The sequence below is a fragment of the Humulus lupulus genome, chromosome 7 (genome assembly GCF_963169125.1).
Source record: "Humulus lupulus chromosome 7, drHumLupu1.1, whole genome shotgun sequence".
Taxonomy (NCBI): domain Eukaryota; kingdom Viridiplantae; phylum Streptophyta; class Magnoliopsida; order Rosales; family Cannabaceae; genus Humulus; species Humulus lupulus.
This window is the reverse complement of record NC_084799.1, coordinates 34965775-34984015: the sequence shown is the minus strand read 5'-3', so window position 1 is coordinate 34984015 and position 18241 is coordinate 34965775. Positions and strand designations below refer to the sequence as shown.

The 18241-nt window shown below is 37.6% G+C and overlaps 1 pseudogene; it reads right to left on the bottom strand.

The window, feature by feature from the left end:
• Nucleotides 1-5161: 5161 nt before the first annotated feature.
• The window catches only part of LOC133791572 (tropinone reductase homolog At2g29170-like), a 35661-nt pseudogene continuing 22581 nt past the window's right edge, over nt 5162-18241 (bottom strand).

Genomic DNA, 18241 nt, shown 5'->3' with positions numbered 1-18241 from the left:
GGTAGAAATTTCCTTAGGGTTAGGCTTGGGAAATAAAAGGAAAAAGAAAGCTCTCCCCTTACCCATTGTGTGTGTCGTAAACAAGAGAGTGAGAGGGAGAGAGATCGTGTGAGCTAGAGAGAGAGAGGCTGCATGAAAGAGAGAGAAGGAGAAGGAGAAAGAAAGAAGAAGAATGAGGAGAAGAGAGGAAGGATTCAAATTCTATAGGTTTGGCCTTCTATGTTTTGCTTTGATTCTTAAGACTGAATCATCTCCTCAATACTAAGTGTTGATCTTTCTCTTCCTTTGTTCTTATTGAGGTTCAAATTCTATAGGTGCCAACATAGGAGAATCTACCTTGTGGGAGTGATCTTTTTCTTCCCTTATTCTTATTGAGGTTCGAAATAAAATGGCATATTGTTTCACATGGTAATGGTGTTTTTATAAAATTAATACACGCATATTTTTGTATATTTTATGAAATAAAATGTAGTTTTAATCCAAGTTTCCAATTTTCATTGAATAATTAGTTGCTGGAATTTCTGGCTAATAGAAAGAAAAGCCTTTTAATGAAATAAGTAAAACTAGTGCATCAAATAAATTAAACCATAAGCTATGTATATGATGAATGTATTATTCTCAAAATGTAAATATGTATTTTTCACATTATTATTTATGTGCATTTTTTTTATTTAAAATGTGAAAAAGATTATGGTTTAAATTCATTTGTTATTTTTAAACAAATTTTTATTTGCTGAAACTTTGGGTTATTAAGATAAAATGATTATTTTATTTAAGATGAATAAGTCATACACCCTAATAAAATTAATTCTCATATAATATATATGAAAATGTAATTTTTCCACACTTTAATTATGAATTTTCACATTTAAAAACATGCAGATTTTTTTAGAGATTAGTAAAATTATTTTCTAAAGGAAACAAGAAACATGTTTAGTTATTCTAAATAGCTACAACTTTTGTTACATTTTTTTTATGCTATTTACATAATAAATGGAATTATTATTTTATGAGAAATTGGAAAAGGCTTAAAGGATTATTTTATAAAGTAAAAAATGTTGCATTAAGAATTTGTATAACAAATTTTGGGATTTAGAGAAACAATTAATGGTAAATAAATTATGTTGCTGAATTTTGTTTGAAGAGGCAAGAAATAAGCATGTACGAATTATTGTTTTAAACCGTTAAATTTTAAGAACGCTCCCACGTATGCATGTCTCATGCAAATGCATTTTTACGTTCAAATATATGTCTATTGTTCAAACACATGACTTTTATTTTGTAACCATGAAGGGTTAATAGGTAGAATTAACATTGTTCTTTTATGATTTTATGTGGAAATGTTGTATGTTTGCAATTATTGAGCAACTTGTGCCACATGTCCATGGTCCATGCACACGTGCGGTGTGTATGTTGGGCATGAGTAGTCTTATGTGATTCTAAGAGATGAACGTTTGGTTATGATTATAGGTTCGTTGTGATGTATTCTCATTTTTGTTTTGCTTGGACCTGATGTGGTAAGGAAGTTAGATAGAATTTCTATGTTTATGCTATAAAATTGTAGGACTTGCATGCTACAAGAAATAATGTACTAGGTAAATGATGTTTTGACGAAAAACCAAGTGATATGGAATAGTAGAATTCTATTTTGATATGTTATGACAAGTATGATGCAACATGTATTTTCTTTGTTTTGATGTGAATTTAATTACATGTGTTTGTATGATGACTGATAAGAGAAGGTTGCTAGCATGCTGAACACAACACAACAAAGGAGTTACTAAGGATATGATGTAACACAAAGAGCGGACGCACCGAGATTATTCAAGGACCTGAGATCCTGTTTTCCTCATGGAGGAGGTTTTACCAGCCCAGTTATATTGGTTACCTAAAGAAGTGACATGGACAACAGAGGTGTCATGATCACAAATAGTTTACTTATGTTGAATGGCGGTGATGTATGACTATGTTTCATTTATGATTATGAGATATGAGTATGACGATATTATGAACGATCCTGTTATATTGTATATGTCTTTCTTGTATTTTCTTTGAATTTTGTTGTACTTCCTTACTAGGCTTTTAACTCACCCCCTTTCATGGTAAAAAATATGGTTTCTCTCTGGCACGTGCTGTGATGTGGGGAGTTCCGACGTCTGGGTGTGTATTGCGTGGGGGTTTCCTATGAAAGAATAAACGCTCAATACAAGTGTCGATATTTCAAGAAACTATGTTATGGATTTTTTTTTAAATATGCCAGTGGGACTTAAACTTTTATTTTCTTTAAACATTGCTTATGGACACTTTATTTTTATTTTAAAATATTGGGCCCAAACTTGAATGTCTTATCAAGGCCCCACTGGATTTATTTTTAAAGTGGTATTTTTCCAATTATCCTTGAGATAAGTGACATTTTTCCAAAGTAATAGAATAGAGCGTTTTACAGACTTGATCTGGAAGCCTTGATAGCTATTCCTTGCTATGGTTGTGACTAGAGTATATCGTTAGGCTCGGGGGGAAAGGATCACACTCTGGGTTGCTATACTCTATCCGCTCGGGAATTGAGGTAAGAAAACTGCACTTGGACTTTGGTTAGGGCTTAGAATATTTTTTAAACATGTTGATTGCATTGAGCATACCTATGTTAAATGATGACTCTTTATCTATTATATCTGGATGAAAAGCTTAGCTTATAAGTCGATGGCTTATCTGTTATATCTGATGGAAAAGCTCTACTTATAAGTCTAGGGTTTATCTATTAAATCTGATTAAAAATCTCGACTTATAAGTCGAGGATTAATCTGTTATATCTGATTGAAAACCTCGACTTATAAGTCGAGGGCAGTAATAGCGTGCTGAATGCAGGCTGATGTGCCTAGGCCAACCCAGAAGCGTGATGTACCTTTTTACGTTCCTATGGCCGCTTAAAACAGAAAGTGTGGAGTACACTTGGCTAGCTCTAAGGGAAGTTAGCAGGAAATGGGAACTGTTGTGGCTATATATTCGCTTATCTAAATGAAATGCATGGCTGAGTATGGTTATAACTACTAAGCATGCTAATTATGATTATGAAATTTGTTGATTAACTGCTTATAAGCATGGGTATGTTTTCTTGTTGAGCCTTGGCTCACGGGTGCTACATGATGTAGGTAAAAGAAAGGAAAATTTGGACCAGCCATGAGTTGGAGAGCTTCAGGGGCGGGGTGTACATATGCGGCCTGCTCGACCACCACGACCGAGATTACTTGCTGGAACTAGGGTTGAACCCTAATTTTGCCGCTTAGGTCAACCTTTTGTATTCATTATGAATCTGTAACAATTATGAACTCTTTTTGGGATCTCATGTAAAGACTTAAACCCTTTTTAATGAAATGGATAATGCTTGACCAAAATTTTTAGTAGTTAAACCTTGTGTTAGTTTCAATTACATATTTTAAGTCCAAATGACTCGTTTAGCGAGTTAGGCACTATTTTAATAACAAAGTGTATCGATTCTGGATTAGTAGGACATTACAACTTTGCATCAGAGTGGTCTAGGATTAAGGGTTCTTGAAGATTCGCTGGGCATGTACACTCGCCTCTAAAGACAAGCTCTACTCAAGGTTTGGTAACTATTAATATGGTTATGTGCTTAGTTTCTTAATTGAAATATATATGATTTATCTACATGCTTGAATAGGAAACATGATGTATAGTGATAGGGCATGGCCCTTGATTGCTATGTGAATGATAAAAGATGTGTTTATCAGCACTATTGTTGCTAGTAATGTTAAAGAAATGCTTATTTGCACTATTATTTGATTAAAATTGCTAAGTGTGTGCTTATTAGCACTAAGGTTGTTTTTAAATGCTAGGGAAATGCTTAAGAGCGCTGTTATTTGCTTGTTAATGCTAAGAACGTGCTTATTAGCACTATGATTGTTCATGAATATGAAAATACATGCGTAATATCATGATTGATGAATATGAAAGCTATTGAAATGATTATTAGCATTGTTATTGCATGTGTATGCTTACTTGTTAGATTTTGGACTGTGGGAAGGTGTTGGGCACCATTATTGTTGCCTGATGAGCCGAGTCATTGATTGTAGATAGACTTGGAGTATGCTTCCAAGGAAATCAAGTGAACTAGTCAACACTGAAATTCTGGCCAGAGATAAAAATCAAGGTCAGAACCCTCCACTAGCCCTTGAGAACTGGCAATAGGTGCTTGTTGAAATGCAAGCCAGGCTACAGAGACAAGAGGATGAGATCCGCTTGTTGAGACAGCAGCATGTTCTAGTAGGAAACGTTGTGCCACCCATTGTGGTACTAGTTTTACAGTAGTATTCGTGGGGCTAAGAACAGGTATGAGCCTCTATATGAGCGCTTCTGGAAGCAACACCCTCCCACCTTTGAGGGAGGGCCAAATCCCTTAAGAGCTGAGCAATGGATGGGTATGAACACCTCCCTCCGGGAATTTATGGGGGTGGTAGGTAATGAGAGAGTGGCTTGTGTCACATTTATGTTTCATGAGGATGCTCGAATTTGGTGGGAAGTGGTATCCCAGACCAAGAATGTGAAAAGCCTGAGATGGGAAGAGCTCAGAGATTTGTTTAACGAGAAATACTATAACGGTGTAGTTAGTGCTGCAAAGGCATATGAGTTTAGTAATTCAGTGTAGGGTGTCATGATAGTGACAAAGTATGCTCTGAAATTTTATAGGTTGGCCAAGTTCGCTTTTAACTTGGCATAACCTGATGTGATGTCATAATCACCATTGTACTTGGAGTGACGACTTATGCTAAGGTTATAGAGAAGACCCTTTTTGTTGAGGGCGTGGAGAACAAGATCTGGCGCGAGAACGCGGCCAGAAGGGACACAACGAGGTTGGGTCCTCCCTTTATAAGGTCTGGTAGGGGCAGAGGCCCTAGTGAATGCAACTAAACAAATGAATGAAATTAAAATTGATCCATTTCCATTTCCATTTCCATTTCATGGCATTCCATTCCATTCCATTATCCCCAACCAAACATCACCTTACCATTTATAAGTTGATCTCATTTGCATAGAAAATTAATTTTCAAATAAAACCGCATCATAGAGACAAGATAACTAAAGATTTATTTAACCTCACACATCAAATAGAAAAACTTGCTTTAATTTGTCTTGTTTTTCAAGATTATAATATGCCATTTTCTACCACTCCCCCATCAACACCAACAGTCTGACCATTTATATAAGAAGCTGCGGTAAGCATAATTGCTACCAATGATTCCACTTCCTTTGGTTCTCCATTTCTCTTGAGAGGAGTTCTGGCATTCACAGTTTCTGAAAACTCTTGTTTGAAAAAATACTGCAATACAAACTACTGATATATAAGATTTGTATGTTGTTAGTCCTACAAATTTGGTGAGGACAACTCAAGAATAGAATGCAGTACAATAACCTCTCAGCTCAACAATTATAACTAGAATTTCTATAATAATAAAAAAGACAAAAATAATTTTCTTTTTGATAATAATATAATATAATATTGACACTGAGAAATTCATTAAATTATAATATACAAGCACAAAAAAATAAATATTACAGGTTCAACAAGTGGGGTTCTGATAAACCAAGGTGCCAAAGAGTTGATCCTTATCTTATCCTTTGCCCATTCACATGCCAAGTTTTTTGCCAACTAGTTCATAGCTCCTGCAAGTTAATAATTTGTTACTTTTATTTAAAGTCTACATAAGCACAAGTCTATCTCCATTCTTTTTTTCTTTTTTAAGTTTGTTTTTAAAGTGGACAAAAACGAAATGTAGTAATGTAATTTAGACTTAATCAAACACAAAGATCCAACATTTATGGCTAAAAGTCCAGCCAAAGAATAAGAAAACACAATGCTCCCATCCCCTGAAGCTTTGAGAAGAGGATGAGCAAGTTGGGAGATGTTGTAAGCTGAATCAAAATTAGTGCCCATCAAGAATGACATATCTATCTTCAGCTGTGTACTCCAGTATTGGTTTTATATATAGGTAGCTCCTACATTATCCATCTACAAAGGGAAAAAATAATTAGGAAAGAAATAAAACAAAGTTTAAGATCCTCTCATTCATCTACAATATTGAAGTACTTTCTTTCAAATTATAAGGTGATACTGTAACGACCCAAAATTACTAATAAGACTTAAGGGTCTTGATTATTGTGTCGGGAGGGCATAATTGGTATTTATGTGAACTAATGATAAAATGCATGGTTATGTGGCATGCATGAATATGTGATTATATGATTACATGGGAATGATTTAATGCATGTTTATGAGTATTAAATATGCATGTGGGCCCTGCTTAGCCTTTAAAGGGCATATTTGTAATTTTGGCCCGTTGTGGGTATAAATGTAATTATATGTGATAAATTGTTGAGCCCACATTATTATGGGGATATATTTGCAGCTTATGGCTCGAGACGATCTTAGTGAGCGAATGAGCGAAATAGTCACGGCCGGGATTTATACCCAGCTCGGGGGAGCCTGGGGTATTTTCAGGAACTTAGAAATTATATTGAGGGTTATTAGACATTGGGGAAAATAATTGGTGAATAATTGGATGATGGGATTTAAATGGTAAATATTAGGAATAGTTTAGGAGTTAGTGGGAATTGGGCGTAAATGACCATTCTACCCCTAGATTAAGTTAAAGGATTAATTAGTGTGGAGGGGCAAAAGGGTCTTTTGGCTATTAAAGGATATATTTAGACCTTTTATAACATGACAAAAAGTGGTGGAATTATACAAAACAGAAAGAAAAAAAAAAAGAAGACTATCTCTCACGATTTCTTCTCTCCCTCTCTTCCTTGATGTTTGAATTTTTGGGCTATTGAAGGAGTTTAGAAGCTTGAAGACTTGAGGGAATTGAAGGAGCTTTAGCTTAGGTAATTGAAGCTATTCAACTAGAAAACTCAGTTTAGGAGTCAGAGGATTTAAGCTCAAGAGTTCAGATTGGAAGCTGCGGGGGGGGGGGGGGGGGGGGGGATTCAAGCCTGATTAAGGTAAATTTCTTAATCTATAACTTGAGTTTCTAGTTAGATTCAGGAAGAATTGTGGAGGATTTATTAGTTCTGACTTAGGTAATTATGGCTAATGAGTTAGGATAAGGATTGATGTATAATTGTCGAGTGTTTGGTGTCTAAAATAGGTGATTAATTCTTGAGTTTGTAACTTAGTGGTGATTGAATTTAGGGGAGAAATTATGGGTTTATCTTGAATGTTCTTGGCTTGGAGAAGGAGGAGAAACCCAGGTTTTCTCTAGGTTCGTAGGGCGCGCCACGATCTGGCTAGAGGGCACCGCAGTGCATGTGGCCCTTATGGCCTGGGTTGCTCTCTGACTTGGGGGCGCGCTGTGACTTGCCTGGCCAAGTCGTGACCCGCCTCCCCTTTGGCTTGGGAGTTTGCTCTCTGATTTTGGGCAAGTCGCGACTTGCTGAGCCAAGTCACGACCTGCCTAGGAGTTCTGGTCTTGGAAGTATTTCAAGTGTTGTTAGGGCTCGGGGGTTTGGTCCTAGGTGCTCAGAACAATTTCTACTACCCGATTTAGTAGAAATTGAGGTCCTAGATGCTAGTTTTGTTCCCTAGGTATTATATTTCTATTTGGAAGTTGATAGATATCAATGACTCTTGTGACTAGGCTTGTCGCCAAGGCACAAGGCTAGGGATCGTGCTTGGATCCAGTTCATCTTCTCCACTCGGAAAAAGGTAAGAAAGCTACACCTGATTATGTGGTTATGTTGGGACTAAGAGTTCCCTATACTTGTATGCAATTTTATATGATGGTATTATACCATGTGAGTATGAAATGAACGACCTCAGAGTGCCAGAATTAATATTTGCGCACAAGGACGCGGCTCAGCCGCTCGGGGCGAGGTGTACATTGTCAGCTGCTCGGCCACCACGGTCGAGGGATTGTACAAGGACGGAAACCTAAAATGTGTATTTTTCCATTAGAGTGGCCTTGATTATTTATAACTTTTGGAACTTTTGTAAATATGTCTTTTAAACCCTGATTTGGGATCCCATGTACTAAATGTTTATTTTAATGAAAATTATCCGCTTATGACCAATATCTTTTAAACCTAACTTGTTTATGACTTGAGGATCATATTTTCAGTTAAATGACTTGATTAGCAAGTCCTGCACTATTTTAAACACACAGTGTAATGATCTTGGTTATCCAGAGCATTACAACTTGGTATCAGAGTCGTCTTGGTTCAAGGGTTCCTGAAGATTGGCTGGACAACCGCTTAAGACAAGTTCTACTCAGGGTTTTGTAATTGAATACCTGAGATTAAATGCTTAAGTGCTTGAATGAAAATAAGAATGTATTAAGTTTTCTAATTAATAGGGAGAATGAGATACTAATAGGGCCTGGCCCTTGACTGTTGTGTGATGATATTGAGGCATGCTGATTTGCATTGCTATTGTATGTGGATATTGGTTGGTATACTGATTGCATGTAGTGAATTATTTAAATTGAACGTATATATGCTTTAACTGTTTGTTGGGTTGTGGAAGCATGGTAAGTATGAATGCACCTGGTAGGAATGAAATTTGATAACTACATACATAGTATTGTAGATTGGTGTTTATTATGCTTTATGTGTGCATGATTACTGCGGTTGTTTGGACCTAGCTGTGGGATGGTTCTGGGTATGAACGTCAGGGCTTAGGGGTTTGTCGGTGATGGCGGATGAACTCAAATTGTTTATGCTCAGGATGGTTAAATGGACTTGGTATTTTTATAGTGAAGGCTGTAGGTGATAGTTAGGGTATGTGACTAAAGCTGTGAGGTTGGATAGAAAGGACTAGATGGGTGAAATAGCAGGTTTTACTGAGAGAAAGCTGCTTTGTATATTTTGACAGTAAGAGTACCAGTGTGGTTTCACCTGAGGGTGGAAATAGATAAGAATTATTGTATGGAAGGCCCATAAGGCAATGTCCTTTGGTTTTAAGGAAGGTTTTGATTTGCCTAAGAATTGACCGGTGGATGGGTATGGTTAATCCCATTCCTGACTACACAAAGATGATAGGACGTAACATAGTGGTTGTGCTAAGTAGTTGTGGCAGAAGGGTGCCCGAAAGTGGTACTCAGACCCAAAATGTTGTCATAACACGTTGAGAGGAATTCAAGCAGTAATTTAATAAAGAGATTACTATGAAGCAGTTGAAGTTGCGGAGACTAATTAGTTTATGAACTTGGTTTAGAATGGTAAGACAGCAACAAAGTATGTCAAAAATTTTGGTGAGTTAGTCAATCCGCTTTGGAAGTTGATATAAGTTGATGTATCCAGAAATGATGAATCATTTAAGGATTAAACTCTAGGATGGCCCAGAGCACCAGGATCGCTCCAGTGCATAAGATGTTTATTTGTGCTAGGGCAGCAGAGAGGGCCATGGTATTTAAGATATAAGGAATGAGGTATGGAGCGTGAATGTCGTAGGGCAAGAAATGCAGATGACGGTATTCCCATTTGTGGGATTTAGTAAGGGCAGATGCTCAGAAATCATAATAGAAGGCCCTCTGACAGTTCTATGGCCACTGGTTTGATGGGAAAAGGTCTAGTTTACTGGATAGCCGTTAGGACAACGGTGAGATCTAGTGAAGTCATTTACTATGCACCGGAAGTAGGAGGCGCCATCTAGAAAGACGCCAGGTAAGGGCACGATTTTTACATGGAATGGTTCGATATGTTAGGGCAAATTACCCAGGATTAGAGAATGGAAGGCTGGAATGCCTTGTTACATTTGTTGACCCTCGATTCGGCCAACGACATGGAGTCAAATATACGATAGGAAATGAGACGACAATTAAGAATCAATCTAATGGAAAAGAAGAAAACACCAATGATTTATAGTGGTTCGACCCCAATGAATGGTAATGACCTACGTCCACTTAGTGCTATTATTAATATTGAATCTCAATGTCGTGATCAAAGAACTAGGGTTCTTGAGTTTCACAAACCTTGGGAGAATTACAATGAAATGATGGATAATTGCACTATAGTTCTCTCTCACTATTCAAAAAAAGATTCAAAGATCAAAAAGTCCTTTCCTTGAGCTATTTCATGCATATTCATAGGCTCAAGGAGGGTTACATGGGCCTTATCTTTCCTTAATAACCGCGTATCAAGGTAATAAAGAGGAAATATTCAATACAATTATAATAGGATTACAATCTTAGAAGTAAATAAATCAAATTATACGACCATCCTGGTTGTACCTAATAGTTAAGCTTGACGAAGTGATGTGCCTCTGGTCGATAGTTGAACAGCACTTCTACCACGTGTGAAAAATCCTTGCCATGTCATCAGCAGCTATTTTTTGGGTAAACAACATTTGAGGCCCGAGGCTAGTTCCTCGGAGGTGATCAGTTGACCTATAATCTTCGTTCTTGGTTATATAAGAGCTAAAAGAGTTCGATGTTGTGCATCTCCCAGGCGATATTCAGACATGAAGTTTATGTCTCAAGACTATTGTATGAGGGGCTTGAGATGGTAGTTCTCTTTGAGGATGAATTAGAAACTTCTAAAGAAGAGTTGGGACACAAGTAATAAAGGGGGTTCATAGTGAAAGTAATTGAGCTTGTCTTATGAGCACCTTCATAGGGGGCCTGAGTGATAGCTAATTTATTAGATAAGAGACAACCATGGATTGTAGGGGGCATCACTAAAAGTACATTAGTTGGACTTAATAGAAACTGAGTTGGTCAGTAGGGATTCAGATGGCTATGTAAGGAATTGTTGGATACGCTTCAGAATTAGGCTACGGACAGACTTGGTATCTGGGACACCACGAAGAATGGTATTAGTTTGGCAGAAAGAATTACTGGTTCAGTTGAAGAAGTTTTTGACTTAGGGATAGATTATACGGAGCATCGTATCGTGGGATTTGTTGTCATTGCCTGTTAAGGATAAAGATTTCAAATACCCGGTTACAAGACAGGACAATGCCTCCAGGAATTGATCTTCGATCTGGTTATTACCTGTTGGGGATCAAGGAAAGAGACATTTAAGGAATTATAACTTGTACCCAGTCGGGTGTGATGGATTATCTATAAAGGTTCTTAACTGACTTAAGATTTAGTAACACAGGTAAGTTCAACAAGCAGAGAGTACATGAACCATAGGGATGGGGTATATTCAGGGTCATTAGAGATGTGTGGATCTACTTCCCAGTTAGAAGCAAGAATGCGTATGACCACTACACAGATGATACTAAGACTAAAGCAGCAAGGTCACAGGTAAGGTTCCAGAAGGTATCAGTTTCTTTTTCTTCAAGGGTATTCAAGGTCACGCTACAGGAAGAGAAGGGATCAAGTATGAAGAAGTTTAAGTAGAAGCCACAAAGAAGCTACTGAAGAACACTTGAGGGATAAGACGTACAATGAGACTGGTGGACATACCATTTGCTACATAAGTATTTTCAAAGGTTGCTACACCAGAGATTAGAACGACAGAAGAACCTAAGGGTAGACCGAATGGATAATTTTGTACCTGATTTTTCAGAAAACAGAATGAGGATTGGTTAGCACCCTATGAGATAAGAATCTTCATGTAATGGATAAATACGGAGGGGCATTATGAGGAACCTTATTTTCGTTAATACATGAAACTATAAGCGATACATCAAAGGCTGAGACACACTCATTTATAGACCGATGAGATGATGGTTTGTGCCTTGCGGGAGGTAAAATAATGGGAACATGGCCGGTATACATGGAACATCAAGTTAATGGTAAATGTATAACATAAGAGATTTGAACGGTTGGTCACTTGTAAGAAAGATAACCCTGAGACCAAGATTCAGTGAGACTTAATTGGTGAATCATGATAGAAACTCTTGACTGTACAAGGAGAAAATTAACTTGGAAACTGATCTCTTTCTTGGGAAGACCTGGGTCGGTTAGATAAGACGTCATGGATTATAGTAAGGTCAAACAAGATAATGATTGGGATTAGTATGGTATGGTATCAGTAATTTATTATGGACAGATATTTATATATATTTCTTTGGATAATGGAATTCAGAAAGAGAATCTTGTGGAAATGGTGAAGAACCCTACCGGCATAATATGAGTTAGGATATGAAGATTGGATGAGTGATCCGATGGAATTTGGTGTGGAGATAAAAGTCTTAAATGAACGTTCTACTACCTTCTTAGGCATATGTTAGTCAGGAAGTATAAACAGGTGATAAGGTTTAAAATTTGTATATTGGAAGGTAAAATGGTATAGTGGTGGATTGTAGGAGTGGACCAGATTAGACTATAAGTGAGATGATTGGACATGGAAGGTTGTAACTCAGCAAAGTGAGTTAACACAGTTTGGTTCGTGTGAACTGGTGACGGGGCATGGTGATTGATATTGCCGGGTTAAAACCCTTTAGATTTCCATGTTCTGGAAAGAAATCAAAGAATGAAGGGAATAAGGTTGGAACCTAAAGTTGGTAGCTGTCTACTTATAGAATGGCAATCTAAAGAATTAATAGTAGCTCTAAGAAATTATGTACTGAATGTGCAATGGTTGGGATAATAAGGAAAGTATAGTCCCTTGATGAAATGGTCACAGTGATGAACGCCGGATTATGACTAAGGTGACACGGCATAAGATATGGTAAGGTAGAAAGCAAGAGATATTGGTCCTAAGCAAAGAAAGGAAAGGCAGTGGGTACTATGGTTCAGTATTGGTTCGGGAGGAAAACCAATGGAGTTGTTGGAATTTTTAAGTCGGAAGTATCTGCCTATTTGAAAGGATATAAGAGTTCGCAAGTTATTAACTTTGGAACACGAAGCTCCAGAATGAGAGATTTTTATTTCTCCAAGTATTGCATATGAGAAAGAGTACGATATTCTGGGGAAGAAAAGGGAGTTTTGGATCCCGAATTTATAAGAATTCTGAGATCGAATCAAGGTTTAGGCCGAGGGCCTACAAGCTAGCCTTACCCTGGTATCGGTGACGGCTTATGAGTATTACTGGCATCAATGACAAACGGGAAAATGATCACTGATGAGATAAGCAGACCCTGGGGTTCCAACAGAGTTGTTGTGCAAGGAAGGGTTAATGAAATTATAGTCATAAGGTAAGATCTTATGGAGCAAGATTTTCACTCTAGGAAGAGTGTGACTAATGGATAAAAGGTAAAGAGTTGGGCTCTGGTTTTATGGTCAGAGATATGAGATTTATTACATGATGTGTTCGAATAAATTTCAAGGAAGAAGGGGATAGTTGTAACGACCCAAAATTACTAATAGGGCTTAAGGGCCTTAATTAGTCTGTCGTGAGGGCATAATTGGTATTTATGTGAATTAATGATAAAATGCATGGTTATGTGGCATGCATGAATATGTGATTATATGATTACATGGGAATGATTTAATGCATGTTTATGAGTATTAAATATGCATGTGGGCCCTGCTTAGCCTTTAAAGGGCATATTTGTAATTTTGGTCCGTTGTGGGTATAAATGTAATTATATGTGATAAATTTTCGAGATGACATTATTATGTGGATATATTTACAGCTTAAGGCTCGAGATGGTCCTACTGAGTGGATGGGTGAAATAGTCACGACATGGATTTATACCTAGCTCGAGGGAGCCTGGGGGTGTTTTCGGGAACTTAGAAATTATATTGAGGGTTATTAGACATTGGGGAAAATAATTGGTGAATAATTGGATGATGGGATTTAAATGGTAAATATTAGGAACAGTTGAGGAGTTAGTGGGAATTGGGAGTAAATGACCATTCTACCCCTATATTAAGTTAAAGGATTAATTAGTGTGGAGGGGAAAAATGGTCGTTTTGGCTATTAAAGGATATATTCAGACCTTTTAGAACATGATAGAAAGTAGTGGAATTATACAAAACATAAAGAAAAAAAAAAAGAAGACTCTCTCTCACGATTTCTTCTCTCCCTCTCTTCCTTGATGTTTGAATTTTGGGGCTGTTGAAGGATTTTAGAAGCTTGAAGACTTGAGGGAATTGAAGGAGCTTTTGCTTGGGTAATTGAAGCTATTCAACCAGAGAACTCAGTTTAGGAGTTGAAGGATTTAAGCTCAAGAGTTTTGATTGGAAGCTGGTGGGGGATTCAAGCTTGATTAAGGTAAAATTCTGAATCTTTAACTTGAGTTTCTAGTTAGATATAGGAAGAATTGTGGAGGATTGATTAGTTCTGACTTAGGTAGTTATGGTTGATGAGTTGGGATAAGGATTGATGTATAGTTGTCGAGTGTTTGGTGTCTAAAATAGGTGATTAATTCTTGATTTTGTAACTTAGTGGTGATTGAATTGAGGGGACAAATTATGGGTTTATTGTGAATGTTCTTGGCTGGGAGAAGGAGGAGAAAACCCAGGTTTTCTCTGGGTTCGCAGGGCGCGCTGCGACCTGTCCAGAGGGAACCACGGCATGTGTGGCTCTTATGGCCTGGGTTTCTCTCTGACTTGGGGGTGCGCCACGACTTGCCTGGCCAAGTCGTGACTCGCCTCCCCTTTGGCTTGGGAGTTTGCTCTCTGACTTGAGGCAAGTCGCGACTTGCTGAGCCAAGTCGCGACCTGCTTGGGAGTTCTGTTCTTGGCAATATTTCAAGTGTAGTTAGGGCTTGGGGGTTCGTAAATAGGTGCTTGGGACAATTTTTACTACCTGGTTTAGTAGAAATTGAAGTCATGGATACTAGTTTCGTTCCCTAGGTATTATATTTCTATTTGGAAGTTGATAGATATAAATGATTCTTGTGACTAGGTTTGTCGCCGAGGCTCGAGGCTAGGGATCGTTCTTGGAACCAGTTCATCTTCTCCGCTCGGAATCAAAGGTAAGAAAACTGCACCCGGTTATGTGTTTATGTTGGGACTAAGAGTTCCATATACTTGTATGTAATGTTATATGATGGTATTATGCCATGTGAGTATGAAATGAATGACCTAAGTGTGTTGGAATTAATATTGGTGCACAAGAACGCGGCTCGGCCACTGGTAGCTACGGTTAATTAAATAACCACTGAGCTTTGCCTAAGCGAGCCAGAGTCAGTGGTTTGAACACTGGACTCGGCCTAAGTGAGCCGAAGACAGTGACTTAAACAGAGGGTGCGGCCTAAGGGCGTCGACCCTGTATATTGTATGATATGTTTACTGTGGTTAATTTGATGAATATGACATATTGATTACTTGGATAATAGATTGTTTATTTGTCAACTGTTATCACTGATTATGTGAATGTTTTGGACTGCAGAGTATTTGTTGATGTTGTATGAATTATTGATTATCGTTATTTGTTATGCTATGATATTATGGTTTTCTTGCTGGGCCTTGGCTCACGGGTGCTACGTGGTGCAGGTAAAGGCAAAGGTATGATGGATCAATCATGAGTAGGAGAGCTCTGGGGGCGAGGTGTACATTGTCAGCTGCTCGGCCACCACGGTCGAGGGATTGTACAGGGACGGAAACCTAAAATGTGTATTTTTCCATTAGAGTGGCCTTGATTATTTATAACTTTTGGAACTTTTGTAAATATGTCTTTTAAACCCTGATTTGGGATCCCATGTACTAAACGTTTATTTTAATGAAAATTAACTGCTTATGACCAAAATCTTTGAAACCTAACTTGTTTATGACCTTAGGATCATATTCATTTAAATGACTTAATTAGCAAGTACTGCACTATTTTAAACACACAGTGTAACGTTCTTGGTTATCCAGGGCGTTACAGATACTCTCTGTTTTCATGCATATTCCGTTTGAGTATAACATCTTTTAATAGTTATACAAAACAACCCATTTTCTAAAAGTTTGGATGTGTGGTCCACGTTCCATTTTATATATAGGGAAATTCTATTGTAGGAGTTTCAATAGAACTCCTACCGGTAAGGAGATCTCTATTTTTTGTACATAGAGAAATTATAATCAATTTTTTTTATATGACAGTGGATATTATAGTTATAGCAGGCATCTCAGTAGTTTTCAGAAAATTACGAATAATTTACGATGTCCAAAACAGGGTTCAAACAGTCAACTGCACCCGTACTTTTTTTTTTAGATACTAGTGCAACTAACCATTTTTAACTTTAGTTTCGGCATTGTAAGTTATTCAGAATTTTTTGAAAACTTGTGGGGAGCTACTATAACTACAATGTACTTCATCATATAAAAAATTAGAGTATAATTTTTATACATACTGAAAACATAAATATATATATGTTGATGCAGTTTTTCACCAACAGTGGATTAAGAAATCTGAAAATAGAGATATTAGGCTTTTGCTAAACCGTAATTGGATAAATAAAAAATTATTAAGATCACCCACATTTTTTACGTGATTCAGTGGTTAAAATTCACCTAGTCCATGATTCACTCTTATTAATTGGTTTGTTTCTCACTATGAAATTTTTTGTCACACTTTAACCAAAGTTTTAGTCTACAAAATGTTCTTCCCCTTTCTATCCATTATCCCCAATATTTATAGGGAATTCTCCCTAGACAGGTTTGGGTAACCGTGAATAAATATGGTCACATACATTTTTGGGTAACATCTCATTTACGTAAATACTTTAATGCCTATTGATTCTATGCTCCCAATATCAGGTAATAATTACATAATAATATCTAGGCATTAATGATTGTATAAGGAATCTCCAAGTCTTTTGGGATCCTTCACTGTGCGTCATGAATAGGCTTTCGCGACTTGAACACTTCATTCAAGCTGGATGTCGAAGAACTAACCTGAAATGACACAGGTCACGTTCAGAGTTTCACGAAGGTGATCTGGTCATCGCGCAACTCGAACAAAGTTGTTGCCGCAAGAGGCGATCTTGAGACTATCTAGTTGTCGTATGTTGTCAAGTTTGACTCGAGTCGCTCACTCCAAAGTTAGCTAGATGTTCTATCTGTACGCTTTCTTCATACACTTGTCTGCCAGTTGTACCCCATACTAAGTAATTTAGTTCGTATTTATTTTTGGATATAATGTTTTCCCCCCAAGCTCCTGCTCGTGCATGACGTAACTTCTGACATGCACAGTTGGGGCTTTTAGGCTTTTGTTATGTGAAAACATGGCTACCAACTCCCTCGAGAGTGAGACACGTGTTGGTCTATAAAAGACGCATGTTCGGGTTTCAAAAACTGTGACAATTGTCTTGTCAAATTTTTGTCGCCGCTTGGTTTATTTAACTCAGGCCCTTCGATCTCGAACTGATCTAATCGTGTGGCCTAGATAGGCACCCAAAGTTTACATATAAATAGGAGAACCAGACCTGAGCATTCAAAAAAATTTCTCTTCTTTCTTCTCAAAATACTTTCAGAGCTTTGTGCGTTCCCTCATTTTCCAGAAGCTTCCAGATTATTACCTCCGGTGCTGCCATCATTTTCTCGACCGAAAAATCAAACCATAAGTACCTTTATATCTGGTTTAAATTTCATCTTCTTATTTTTCAATATGTTTTATGAAATTTTCCAGTATATTTTCTTACTTAGGTTCTGTTTGAGTTTAGTATGGGTTTTTATTAGGCCAAAAACAATAGCCCTAGATCTAATTAGAAATAATGCAAAAAAAGAAACGGGTGATTTTATGGGTTTTCCGGGTTTGAAAGAGGATCTTCTGAGTATGTGAATGTAAAGATTTGAGGGTTTTTTTGGTTCAGTTTTGGGTAGCTTAAGGGTTACAGTTTCTCAAGTGGTTTTGCATTAAACTGGTTTCCAAAAAGGAATTGGGTCTGACACGCGAATCCTGAAGTATTAGGGGTTTCTCAAAGTTACAACGTGTGGTCATTGACCGCTAGTGCGCACACACGTTGGTGCTAGAGGAAATCTTAGCTCATATATATCTTAGGTAGAATAGATCAAATCCAATCCCTTAGGTTGCCATACTTTATCATTGTAGCAAGGTTTTATCTTAGGTCGCTTCTAACAGGCCGCTTTGTCCCCATGAGAGGTAAATTATGGCTAACCAGAAGAAGTCAGTGGGAGCGCTTCTTTCCAAAGTAAGAATAAGGGTAAGCAGATTGCATCCGAGACCCACATTCCCCACTTTGGCCCAGTAGTGGATAGGGAGATCATGGTTGACCCCAACTCCTTTTTTGAGGCAGAACATATTGATTCCCGGATAAAGACTTAGGGCAAGGTGAATAAAATTTTACTGAGTCACGAGATGGAGTTGGGGTATGGGGGTCTTGTTGCCTGCCATCCACGGGAATGAGAGCGTAGCTGCACTCTGCTTCAGGACAACTTTGGGGCTT